At 44.7% G+C, this 12,862-nt stretch overlaps 1 protein-coding gene across 1 annotated transcript in view; it reads right to left on the bottom strand.

The window, feature by feature from the left end:
• Positions 1–12,862, bottom strand: part of LOC126480873 (glutamate receptor 1-like) — a 377,262-nt gene that overhangs the window by 165,836 nt on the left and 198,564 nt on the right. The window lies entirely within an intron of this gene.

Raw genomic sequence — 12,862 nt, 5'->3', positions numbered from 1 at the left:
ACACTACTGGCCATTAAAATTGCTACACCAAGAAGAAATGCAGATGATAAACGGGTATTCATTGGACAAATATATTATACTAGAACTGACATGTGATTACATTTTCACGCTATTTGGGTGCATAGATCCTGAGAAATCAATACCCAGAACAACCACCTCTGGCCGTAATAACGGCCTTGATACGCCTGGGCATTGAGTCAAACAGAGCTTGGATGGCGTGTACAGGTACAGCTGCCCATGCAGCCTCAACACGATACCACAGTTCATCAAGAGTATTGACTCGCGTATTGTGACGAATCACTTGCTCGGCCACCATTGACCAGGCGTTTTCAATTGGTGAGAGATCTGGAGAATGTGCTGGCGAGGGCAGCAGTCGAACATTTTCTGTTTCCAGAAAGGCCTGTACAGGACCTGCAACATGCGCTCGTGCATTATTCTGCTGAAATGTATGGTTTCGCAGGAATCGAATGAAGGGTAGAGCCACGGGTCGTAACAAATCTGAAATGTAACGTCCACTGTTCAAAGTGCCGTCACTGCGAACAAGAGGTGACCAAGACGTGTAACCAATGGCACCCCGTACCATCACGCCGGGTGATAATCCAGTATGGCGATGACGGATACACGCTTCCAGTGTGCGTTCACCGCGATGTCGCCAAACACGGATGCGACCATAATGATGCTGTAAACAGAACTTGGATTCATCCGAAAAAATGACGTTTTGCCATTCGTGCACCCAGGTTCGTCGTTGAGTACACCATCGCAGGCGCTCCTGTGTGTGATGCAGGGTCAAGGGTAACGGCAGCCATGGTCTCCGAGCTGATAGTCCATGCTGCTACAAGCGTCGTCGAACTGTGCGTGCAGTGGTTGTTGTCTTGCAAACGTCCCAATCTGTTGACTCAGGGATCGCGACGTGGGTGCACGATTCGTTACAGCCATGCGGATAAGATGCCTGTCATCTCGACTGCTAGTGATACGAGGCCGTTGGGGTCCAGCACGGCGTTCCGTATTACCCTCCTGAACCCACCGATTCCATATTCTGCTAAAAGTCATTGGATCTTCACCAACGCGAGCAGCAATGGTGCGATACGATAAACCACAATCGCGATAGGCTACAATCCGACATTTGTCAAAGTCGGAAACGTGATGGTACGCATTTCTCCTCCTTACACGAGGCATCACAACAACGTTTCACCAGGCAACGCCGGTCAACTGCTGTTTGAGTATGAGAAATCGATTGGAAACTTTCCTCATGTCAGCACGTTGTAGGTGTCGCCACCGGCGCCAACCTTGTGAGAATGCTCTGAAAAGCTAATCATTTGCATATCACAGCATCTTCTTCCTGTCGGTTAAATTTCGCGTCTGTAGCACGTCATCTTCGTGGTGTAGCAATGTTAATGGCCAGTAGTGTATGTTGCTATTTAGCATTGGCCATCTGTCATCATAACATCTGGCGACGAGAATCATAACTTTAGTAAGCTGGAAATAAGTTATAAGAGATGGATACATGATTAAATATTGTACTTTAAATCTACATCGCTCTACGTCGGCATTGGCATACATAATTTCGTTGTTCATGAACTACGAAGCGCACTAATGGAATACGTTTTGTTAACACGTGTAGGTGCTTCAATTTGGGGAAGTCTAGGATTCCCAATATGGGGCTTTCCAAATTGGGATCGCAACTCATTCGTTGTAACTTTAAGATCGTATATAGGTATGTTTAATGGCATCTGCGTTGTATGAAATTAAATTTAGATAAACCCTACTTATGTATCTGTAAACACGTTTTCATTTTGCATACTGAATGGCATACAAAAAGTCCCTAAGAATAGTCTAGGTTTCTTTTGTAGATAGCACCTAGAAAACGTTGGGATCCCGAATAAATAAAGGCTGCCAATTCAGCTGTGCGTAGTGAGGAAATGGGGAGCTGCAAAGCATCTCTCATCTTCGGTGTTCCTCAGACAACACTGGAACGCTATGTTGAAGACAAAAAGTGCCCAGATGAATCTATGGACACCAAAATAGAAAGGAAACCTATTTTTCCTCGAGAAGTGAGAGAGGACTTGAAGAAGCGCTGCAACCAAATGGAACAGCGACTCTATGATCTCTCTAGAAAAGACGTCCGAAGACAAGCCTATCTGCTTGCTGAAAAAATAGTATTGAACACTCATTTTCGAAAGAAAAACGGTAAGCTGGCAAAAAAATTGTTACGCAGCTTCCTAAAGAGGAATCCCGAACTCTCTGTTAGATCTCCCAAGGACTTTCATTCGCCAGAGCTAAGGATTTCACAGACAAAGTTGTCAGCAAGTTTATGAGCTGGTCTTAGCTTCAGTCAAGAGCAACCCAAGCAGACTGCTTAACTGTGGCGAAAGTGGTATCACAGTTTTGCAGCACAAGCACACTAAAATTGCTGCAATGAAGAGGAAAAAGCAAATCGCTTCTGTACAGGCTACTGAAAGGGATGCACTCATTACTGAAGCGACATGCATGAGCTCTTCGGCTTCATACCGCCTCTGATGATCTTCCCACGGAAGAATATGAAGATGGAATTGATGGATGGTGCTTGTCTAGGTTCCATTTATGCGTGCCATACATCAGGGTGGATTCAAAGAGACACTTTTACACAATGGTTTCGCCACTTTTTGCTCCATGTAAAACCAACGAAACATGATACTATGGTTCTCGTCGTGGAGTCACGCTTTCTCCATGTCAGACATACTGGCGTGATTAATTTGGCCAGGGATAATCATGTCTCCATTGTGTCTCTGCCTCCTCATAGTGAGCCGGCCAATGTGGCCGAGCGGTTCTAGCGCTTCAGTCTGGAAGCGCGCGACCGCTACGGTCGCAGATTCGAATCCTGCCTCGGGCATGGATGTTTTGACGTCCTGAGGTTAGTTACATTTAAGTAGTTCTGAGTGCTAGGGGACTGATGACCTCAGATGTTAAGTCCCATAGTGCTCTGAGCCATTTGAACCATTTTGAATCTCCTCATAGTGACCATACAATGCAGCTATTGGACGTTTCGTTTATAGAGGCCACTTAAGACATTTCACGCTGAGGAGAGTGAGAGCTAGATCAAGTACCAGATTGGTCGTGTTGTAACTGTGCACCAAGTGAGGGACATTTTTCGAAAAACTTACGTAAAGGCAGCGTCAGTAGAAATAGCAGCAAACGGTTTCTGAGATGTAGGCCTTTCTCATGTATCCGTTAAAATTTCCGATACCACGAATTTGCTGTTGTAGGAGAACAGGCTGATCCTCGTGAGAATGGTCCATCTGCAAAAGAGGATCCACAAGAAGGAACTTCATGGGGCTCTCAAAAAATGCCGTTCCTTAAAAACTGGAATCTGAAGAAAATGCTGCTTCCAAGATCCAGATTTGTCATGGCAACTGATATCAGCCCTCTTCCAAAAACTGGAAGTCATATAGGTTCCAGACGATCCTGTACTTGTAGCTTTCAGCTGTTCAGTTACTCGACTCAAAGCAAAGGGTGGTAACGTCGAAGCGAGTAGGGAATGCAGGACTGGTAAGCGGGGAGCATCAAACCAGGCATCCTTAAGTGGCAAACGGACAGGTGAGGAATCACTGAATCTTCATTGGAGTACGAAGCAGATGAAATGAACTATCTGATGAAAGCGAAAATAGCGACGTCGATGAAGATGCGGACTGAATCTATTGTGCAAGGTTCTTCTCAGACAATCGTAATGGTGAGAACTGGATTTGGCGCTCAAAATGCATGAAATGGACACATACAACAAGAGCTGGCTCTAGAACCAAGAGATACGTTTGTGATAGATGTCGCTGAAGGTGCTACAGGTGCCAAATATCTGATTACTTGGTTTATATATAATAGTCATAAGAACTCCCCAAATTAGGAATCCATTTTCAAGAGAGACTGTTATGCAACATGAGTTGTTTTGTAACATATCTAATGTAAATGTATAACAAGAGCAGAAATTGAACATGCATCGACTTTCTAACTTTTTAAATAAAGTATATTTAATGTTTGTGCTAACATAAACGATATTAATTTTTTTCTGTAACCCTCCTTTAAAAACCTCCTCAAATTAGACGACTTTCCCTTACACTATCAGATCAAAGGTATCCGGACACCGCTATGTAATGCAGAATTGACCATTAGATGTCACACATTTACGTATTCAATGGTAAGCCACAGTGTGAAGGGCCGGCCGCGGTGGCCGAGGGCTTCTAGGTGCTTCAGTCCGGAACCACGCGCCTGCTACGGTCGCAGGTTTGAATCCTGTCTCCGGCATGGATGTATGTGATGTCCTTAGGTTAGTTAGGTTTAAGTAGTTCTAAGTTCTAGGGGACTGATGACCTCAGATTTTATGTCCCATAGTGCTCAGAGCCATGTGAACCATTTGACAGTGCGAAGAGCGATGCCACTGAACGGTGGACGACTGAAAACGGGTGAAGAATCACGTTATACCCTATGGCAGTCCGATGGAAGTGTTTGGGTCTGACTGGCTGGAGGACGTTACTTACCATCATGTGTAGTGACATCAGTAAAGTACTGAGGAGGTGGTGTTGCAGTATGGCGTTTATTCTAGTCGTTAGGGTGCAGTCCTCTTATTGCTATTAAGAAATCGCTAAATGCGGGAGGATATGTACACGTTTTGCAAAAATGAGTACAGCATACAGGAGAGCAGGCATTCACAATCTTTGGTGATCCGCGGCCTGATTCAGGTCGCTACTTAAGCTCAGGGGCCACCTCGTGACGTGACGCGACAAGAGCGCTCCTTGCGCGTGAAATCAAAACTAAGAGTCTGTGAAGTTAATGTTAATGGGGTAACGCACCGATAGGAATGGCATCCCTTTCCCAAAATACCATGTCAATAAACTATGCCCTAAGCCCCGAGTTTTTGAGAGTATATTCATTTTATGATGACCCCATGTTCATATGTTCATATTTATTTACACGTCGATGTTTTGGAATAGGTGCCTTAAAAACTTCCGTTGAAAAATTATGTTGCACCATGAGTAAGGAAACAATGTCCTAGATACGTAAATAAATGTAAACATATCAATATGGGATGCCAGACACCTTGATACGCAGTTGTGGAAAAATGGGCGCCTATAACTGCTAACAGTTACAGTATTCTGAAGTGTTAACAGTAGACCAAGATTATTTAGTAGTAGCAATATGAGAAAGATTTGGAAAACAAAATTCGTCAATGAGACAGGCAATCCCAGTCGACAAGCAATTAGCAGCAATTATGCGATTTTTGGCGACAAGCAGCACGTTCGAGTGTTACGCAAATCCAGCGGCGGCGAAATGGCATTACGCATCCGCAGCGCAAGGAGAACTTTCGCTGGACTCCGTCATGAGCTGCAAATCCGAGATAAGCCGATCCTCGGTGGAAATACTAGAACATGTATCCTGCTCGGAGTTCAATGCGAGCTCCCCGCTTTCTCTTTAACTTCTCTGGTTTTGGTTGACTCCTGAAGAAGAATAAACTGCTATCCCTCCACAGATATTCGCACACTTTTCTGAACGTCCCCGGAAGCCTTCGAGCCGTCATAAAGTGTAAAGGTGTCCGTTAAGAGGTTTCTAGATACTTTTGATCAGATAGCGTATGTGGGTTTCTTCTCGTTCGATTCGCTTGTAAGTGAAGTGGGAAGACCGTCTGCTTAGTTTCCATCTTGTTCTTGTCATTAGTTGTTTCCGCCGGCCGCTGTGGACGAGCAGTTCTAGGCGCTTCAGTCCGAAACCGCGCTGCTGCAACGGTCGCAGGTTCGAATCCTGCCTCGGGCATAGATGTGTGTGATGTCCTTAGTTTAGTTAGGTTTAAGTAGTTGTAAGTTCTAGGGTACTGATGACCTCAGATGTCAAGTCCCATAGTGTTCAGAGCCGTTTGTTTTCGCAGTATCTATGGGAGCAATTCGTGGGGTGTTGTATATTCTTTAATTCCTCACACTGGTTTTTGTAACTTTGTATGTTTCCTTTTGCGGAATACATAGCGTCTTTGTTCAAGCATCTGTGAGATTATTATTATTATTGTTTGCAACGTTATCCAGAGTGCTAAACGACATTGTGATCATTAGTACTGCCTTCGTTGCGTACGTTCAGTATCCCTTGTTATTCCTATATTATATAGGTACCGCACACTTGTTCAGTATTCTAGGATGGGCCACGCGTTTTGTAGATATTCTACTTTGTGGCTGACTGCATTTTCCAAGTAAGCTACCAATGAATCGAGGTCTACGGCTTGTGTCACTTGTGACTGAGCCCACGTGGTCATCTTGTTTCATATCCCCACTGGCTCCAGTTGTGATTAACTGACATTACACACTGAAGCGCCAAAGAAATTGGTATAGACATTGGTATTCAAATACAGAGAGATGCAAACAGGTAGAATACCGCTCTGCCGTCGGCAACGCTTCTATAAGAAACAAGTGTCTGCCGTAGTTGTTAGATCGGTTACTGCTGCTACAATGGCAGCTTATCAAATTTTAAGTGAGTTTGAACGTGATGTTATAGTCGGCGCACCAGCGATAGGACACCGCATCTCCTAGGTAGCGATGAAATGGGGATTTTCCCGTACGACCACGTGTACCGTGGATATCAGGAATCCGGTAAAACATCAAATCTCCCACATTGCTGCGCCGGAAAAATATCCTGCTAGAACCGGACCAACGACTACACCTGAAGAGAATAGTTCAATGTGTCAAAAGTGAAACGCTTCCGCAAACTGCTGCAGATTTCAATGCTGGGCTATCAAGCGTCAGTGTGTGAACCATTCAACCATACAGCATCGACATGGGCTTTCGGAGCCGATGGTCCACTCGAGTACCTTGATGACTGCACGTCACATAGCTTTACGCCTCACCTGGGCTCGCCAACACCGATGTTGGTCTGTTCAACACAGGAAACATGTTCCTTGGACGGTTGAGTCTCATTTCAGATTGTATCGAGCAGAAGGGCCTGTATTGGTATGGAGACGACCTCATGAATCCATGGATCTTGCATATCAGCAGGGGACTGTTGAAGCTGGTGGAGGCTCTGTAGTGCTGTGGGGTGTGTACAGTTGAAGTGATATGGGACCCTGGATACGTCAAGGTACGACTCTGACAGGTGAAACTTACGTAAGCATCCTGTCTGATCGCCTGCATCGATTCATGTCCATTGCTCATTCCGACGGACTTGGACAATTCCAGCAGGACAATGGAACACACCCACACGTCACAGAATTGTTACAGAGTGACTCCCGAAACACTCTTCTGAGTTTAAAAACTGTCGCTGGCCACCAAACTCCCCAGACATGAACATTATTGAGTATATCTGGAATGCCTTGCAACGTGCTGTTCAGAAAAGATCTTCAGCCCCTCGTACTCATATCGATTTAAGGACAGCACTGCAGGATTGATGGTGTCAGTTCCCTCCAGCTCTACTTAAGACATTAGTCGAGTCCATTCCACGTCGCGTTACGGCACTTCTGCGTTCTCGCGAGGGAATATTAGGCAGGTGTACCAGTTTCTTTGGGTCTTCAGTGTGTTTGACTCGACTGATTCCAGTTGTGACTCACTGATATTATAGATGAAGGATACTATGCTTTTACGTCATGTGAAGAGCACAACTTTTCATTTTTGAACATTTAAAACAATGTAGGTCAGTGGCAGTTTGAATAAAATGCCCAAACAGGATATTATTTAAACATTCAAAACATGTTGCCAATGTTAGTAGGAATTTGAAATATTATCAAGATTTGAGTGGTTATTCATGAAACTGTTTCTTTTAGGTCTTAGTTATTAAAGGACAAATAGCAAAAGCTGTCTGGCTACTCTTAATACTGCAAGCCATATCATTAATGCAGAACCTGAAGAATGAAGATCCTGGGGACGTATGCAGTTGCTACGCAATCTATCCGCTTTTCTTGATCCATGGCTTTCTGGATGGCACAGGAGAAGTCCGCGAATTCGGAGAAGCAGCTCACCGTTTGCTTACGTTCTTCGTGAAGTCGCATTTATTTCCCTCCATTATCGTGGACATATTCAGTTAAGAGATCGCTGAATTTGTTTTTCTGTTTTACCCGTATTCTCTGCTAACCGTTATTATGAAGAATTCTGCGTTAACTTTTTTCGTGTTGTGTGTCTTAGGCTGCGACGGGGAACCAATCCAGAACCGCTTTGCAGGTTGGTCGGTGTACCAGATCAAACGTGCCATTAGTCGAGAGCCCGTGCTAGAACTGGGTTTGGGCCAGTAACTAGTGGGCTACGCGTTAAGGCATATGAACACTTCTAAATACGACGTAAGGTGACCACATCCTCGGAGACACCGTTTGCCACCTCACATTTTCGTTAGTGGACAAATGGTGGCTTGCGGAGTATAAATGTAGATGTAGAATTATTAAAAGTCCTTACATGTAAAAGAATGCAGGAATTCTCGGCTGATTTCAGTACCCTTATGATGTAACACTTTGGTTATAAAACTACCGTAAAGAAAAAATAATTGCCCAGAGGAGTATTGCACTTCCCTGGAAATCACGGGAAAGTAGCATGATTTGTTGGTGTCAAATCCCGCGTGCTGTCCATGCGATCATAACACGTGGTGATAAGTAGTAAGATCAGAACTGATGCCTGTATACTAGCTTGAAACTCGCGAGCGGGTCCCACAAAACCATCTCTGAACGTGCCGCCTGCGAACGCCCGGAGACTCAACTCGGCAGTCTCCGCACATGACACTGTTGTCGCGCACGTGTCGGCTATACACGAGTTCGTAAATATAATCGACAGCTCGCGGCATGGTCACTTTATGAACAACTGGTGGGGATGTCGAGTACTGTTTAACACTGCATTGATGGATCGTTTAGCAGTTAATAATATTGTTCTGTATATACGTACACAAACACACACACACACACACACACACACACACACACACACACACACATGGTGTTGGGAGTATAAGTACAGATATTTCTAAAGATGACTGAGGGCAGCGTACTGAACAACATTTGCAGACTACCAATTACAAGTAGTATCATTTATGTTGGGTAGTATCTGCAGTACGTACGGCACAAACAACCCATTCTCGTTTATTTTTCCCAGGGCAGCAGGTCAGGTATTGCAATGAGGACATATGGTCGCAAAACGGGTAGTCTATACTGATAGTCGACCGAGCAGAAAACATCAGATAATAAATTATGCGACATGTTTGCGGGAAGAGAGTTAGATGCAGAGAAGAAACATCTAACTGACTGAAGTGAGTACATGTTGAGGCACCAATCATTACAGTATCTGTACCTACACTGATGACACCCTGTGTGTGTGTGTGTGTGTGTGTGTGTGTGTGTGTGTAAGAACATGCTGTTGGTCAGAAACAGTCTGAAAATCGTGCGGGGGTGTTGCAGTGTGGGCTGTGCTGAGGATGTTAGGAAAAATCATCGATACTTGCGCTATTTCCGAGTTAAATGGCACTGAAGTTAGAAATCAAGCCATTGCTCGCTGTAATGCAAGTGGACCGGCAGACACAATTGGTTCTGGGCGCTGCAGTCTGGAACCGGGCGACCGCCACGGTCGCAGGTTCGAATCCTGCCTCGGGCATGGATGTGTGTGATGTCCTTAGGTTAGTTAGGTTTAATTAGTTTTAAGTTCTAGGCGACTGATGACCTCAGAAGTTAAGTCGCATAGTGCTCAGAGCCATTTGGACCATTTTTTGATACAATTGGTGCCAGTTTCATCATAGCGTAGATGATAGCGGATGAGACTGTTCAGCCTTTTGCTCGGGTTCTGTCCTACTACTGTCCCATGTTCAAATTTTGTATTGCTGTATTATTCGGTTTAGGAAACCAAAAGAAGAACAAATTTGACGTCGCCCTCTCTTTGCGCTCGCTACGACTTGACTGGCTAAGTTCAATACTAATTAAATCGGAAATGTGCAACGTACATAACTGCACATATTTGCTATGCAACAGTTGGGGCACTGTTCGCTAATTACTCTTATCCACCACTACAAGGTCGTACCTAATCGGATGGGAAGGGGAAGAGTCGGTATTTGTCCTGAAACTAAAAACCGTACACAAAGCAACAGTGGCATCTGCTTTAATTGTCTTGAGCGCAAAAACTGCATAAAAAGCAACAATGATATCGGTTTTTAATTTTTGCGATTCTCAAAATCCCTATAAAAAGCAACAATGGCATTGGTTTTTAATTGTTCTGAGGCCAAAACGCGTATAAAAAGTAACAACGAAATCGGTTTTTGTTTGTCGTAAGACGGCTGATGATTCTAGCAGTTCCAAGAGGCTATGCAGCAGCAGTAGCTTCTCTGGCTGTGCAGACGAACATATTCTTGCATAAAAATGGTAATACATACAAAGGGTTGAAACGTTGCTGACGTACAAAAGACTCCCATAGCGTTTTCCAGTGACGGTACAGGTAACATGACCCGCAGGTGTGGTATCGATAGCTACGATCCACGGCGTAAGTTAAGTTGGCACTACTACGAGACACCGACGACAGCCCCTCTAGCAGGCGCTGTTGAGACCTACGAGCTCCGCTGCAGATTCAGCCCATTTTGATCAAGAGCAGACGGCCGGGACACTTCGCTTCAGCTTCGCACCTCAGGACAAAGTTATGTATTACTCTCGCTGCTAAAGTAAAGGTGATTTTAATTCACACTGCAGTACCGAGAGATTTTCACCTTTTCCTGCTCCTACCCACGCTCCGCCTTCCAGGCGGGATACCAAACAGGTCCCCTCCTCGAAAAAATACGGCCCTACAGCAAACACTGCCGTCAAACTGCACTATGCAGTTCCTTTCGGAGAATACAGCGGTAACGGTTGACGTGCGTTCGGATTTTCCGTTGCCCGTATTCTGCAGTTCTGCTTGTTGACATAACCTTGGAGATGCAAATGGGCTTAATCTGTCCACAGCACGTTCCGTGATCATTCACTGTGCACTTCAATGCGCGCAAGAAATACGAGAGCAAAGATTTGTCCTACTGAGAGGTCAGTATGAAGCAACTCCTCAACATGGGTAATTTTGTACGAATAACAGTGCAGTATATTTCGTAGAATTTCATGTACCATGCTCACAAGCATGTTCAGAGTTCGGGAAATTCCCCACTCACTGCATTTTCACGCACCGTCGCTGGATCCCTTCTGCAGTGCTGTGGCCACATCTTCAACTGACGTCAGATCATTTGTTTTCCTCCCTCTGCCGCACTGCTCTTCAAAGAACCTGTCTTTTTGAATTTAGTAATCATTTTCTCCAGACTCTTGACAGACTTCGGACCATTGCCTTTTTTCGCACTCTTTGGTGTTAGGAGCTTCTGCAGAGCTAACGGTGCACAGTGACCATTCTTGTAAAAGAGCTTTACCAGCACTGCACGCTTCTGCATTGAGACAGTCATTCCGAGAGCCTCTGGCACAAACTGGAGAACAGCCGCGTACACTGCTTCTTTTATTTTACATGTTCTACCGCTTACAGCGGCATCCATTGGCAAAACTTTCGTAAATTTTCTTTTTGTTTCCGTAACGTTTTTTACAGCGCTTCGAAACTGAAACTTTAACTATAATCACCCTATATACATATGCCGACGTTATTACTAAATGCATCCAACCTGGACCAACGTCCTATTATTCTTTTCTTGGCTGCCGAAGGCAAAGACCGATAGGCATCCATCGGATAATAAAGAAGTGTGTATGGGACAGTATGTCTGTGGCAAACCACCGTTGTGGAATGGTGCACTACAACGGATGATGCCGTTTCTTGATAATAAACCTCTGAACATTGGAAATGCGAAACGTAGAAGTCACACCAACTCGAGTGGGAGACACTCGAGAACATGCCCTGCGGTCGTGATTTCTTCTCATAGGATTACCACCCCTTCGGTCCCAAGAAAAGGCGTTGAAGGGCGGTTGATTCCTGTCAGACGAAAATGTTCAGCAGGCAGTTACGGACTTCTTGACCCAGGATATCTTCAACTTGGTTCGTCAGTGTGATGCTTGCCCCATTGCTCTCGAAGATTTTGCCTGATTGGCGTACTGCTTCTGGAAACTTTTTGATCACGCCTCATAAGATACTTGTAGTCTATTAAGCCAGGGAAGGACCTCAAAATGGCCTACAAAAAGTACCTAAGATGCAGCACACGTGCGCCGAACGAGATTTGTAATATCTTCTCACTCTCTTACTCCTCCGGCTTCGTGGTACATTTACATATTGTAAAATTGACATTTCTGGTAATTTTACCTCACGATTTTGTGAACTTTAACTGCGTAAAATTAGCAATTAAAAAGTTTTGTTTCTCAGGAATTCTTGCGATGAGGCTAGTGCGCTTGTAAAGACTAAATTTAGATGGTATTCGAAGTGTAATTAGCTTTTGCGTAACGTGTTAAAAAGTTTTTTCCTCTCCTAACCGCCACAGGAAAGTTTATCTTAGTAACGTCAACGAAAGCTCTGCATTGCTACACTACAGCAGAAGATAGGGCACTCACTTCTGTGCATCACTGTTTTGCGCTCCTGCAGTCTTCAATAAGAAGAAACCAGCCGACGAGCAGGAAGTGACCACAGCACTCCCTGTTCTCCGACTCGATACCCGCAAACCTACAGCGGGAAGGAAGCAAGTGAGTATAGCACTGACGCGACAGTGGCGCAATATACACTGAGCAGCCAAAGAAGCTGGTAAACCTGCCCTAACATCGTGTAGGGCCCCCGCGAGCACGCAGAATAGTCGCATTTCACATAACGTTGAGAACACAAAAACGTGATGTTTTCTACGCCTATCACATCTTAAACTATGCGTAACTCGTCCTGAGACATGGCCTATGAATAAGGTGAAATTAAGCGTTAAGGATGTTGGACTGTATGTGCCATATATTGCTGCGACTCTCATCCTTTACTCA

This window comes from Schistocerca serialis, chromosome 5 (genome assembly GCF_023864345.2).
Source record: "Schistocerca serialis cubense isolate TAMUIC-IGC-003099 chromosome 5, iqSchSeri2.2, whole genome shotgun sequence".
Taxonomy (NCBI): Eukaryota; Metazoa; Arthropoda; class Insecta; order Orthoptera; family Acrididae; genus Schistocerca; species Schistocerca serialis.
This window is presented reverse-complemented; position numbering and strand designations above follow the sequence as displayed.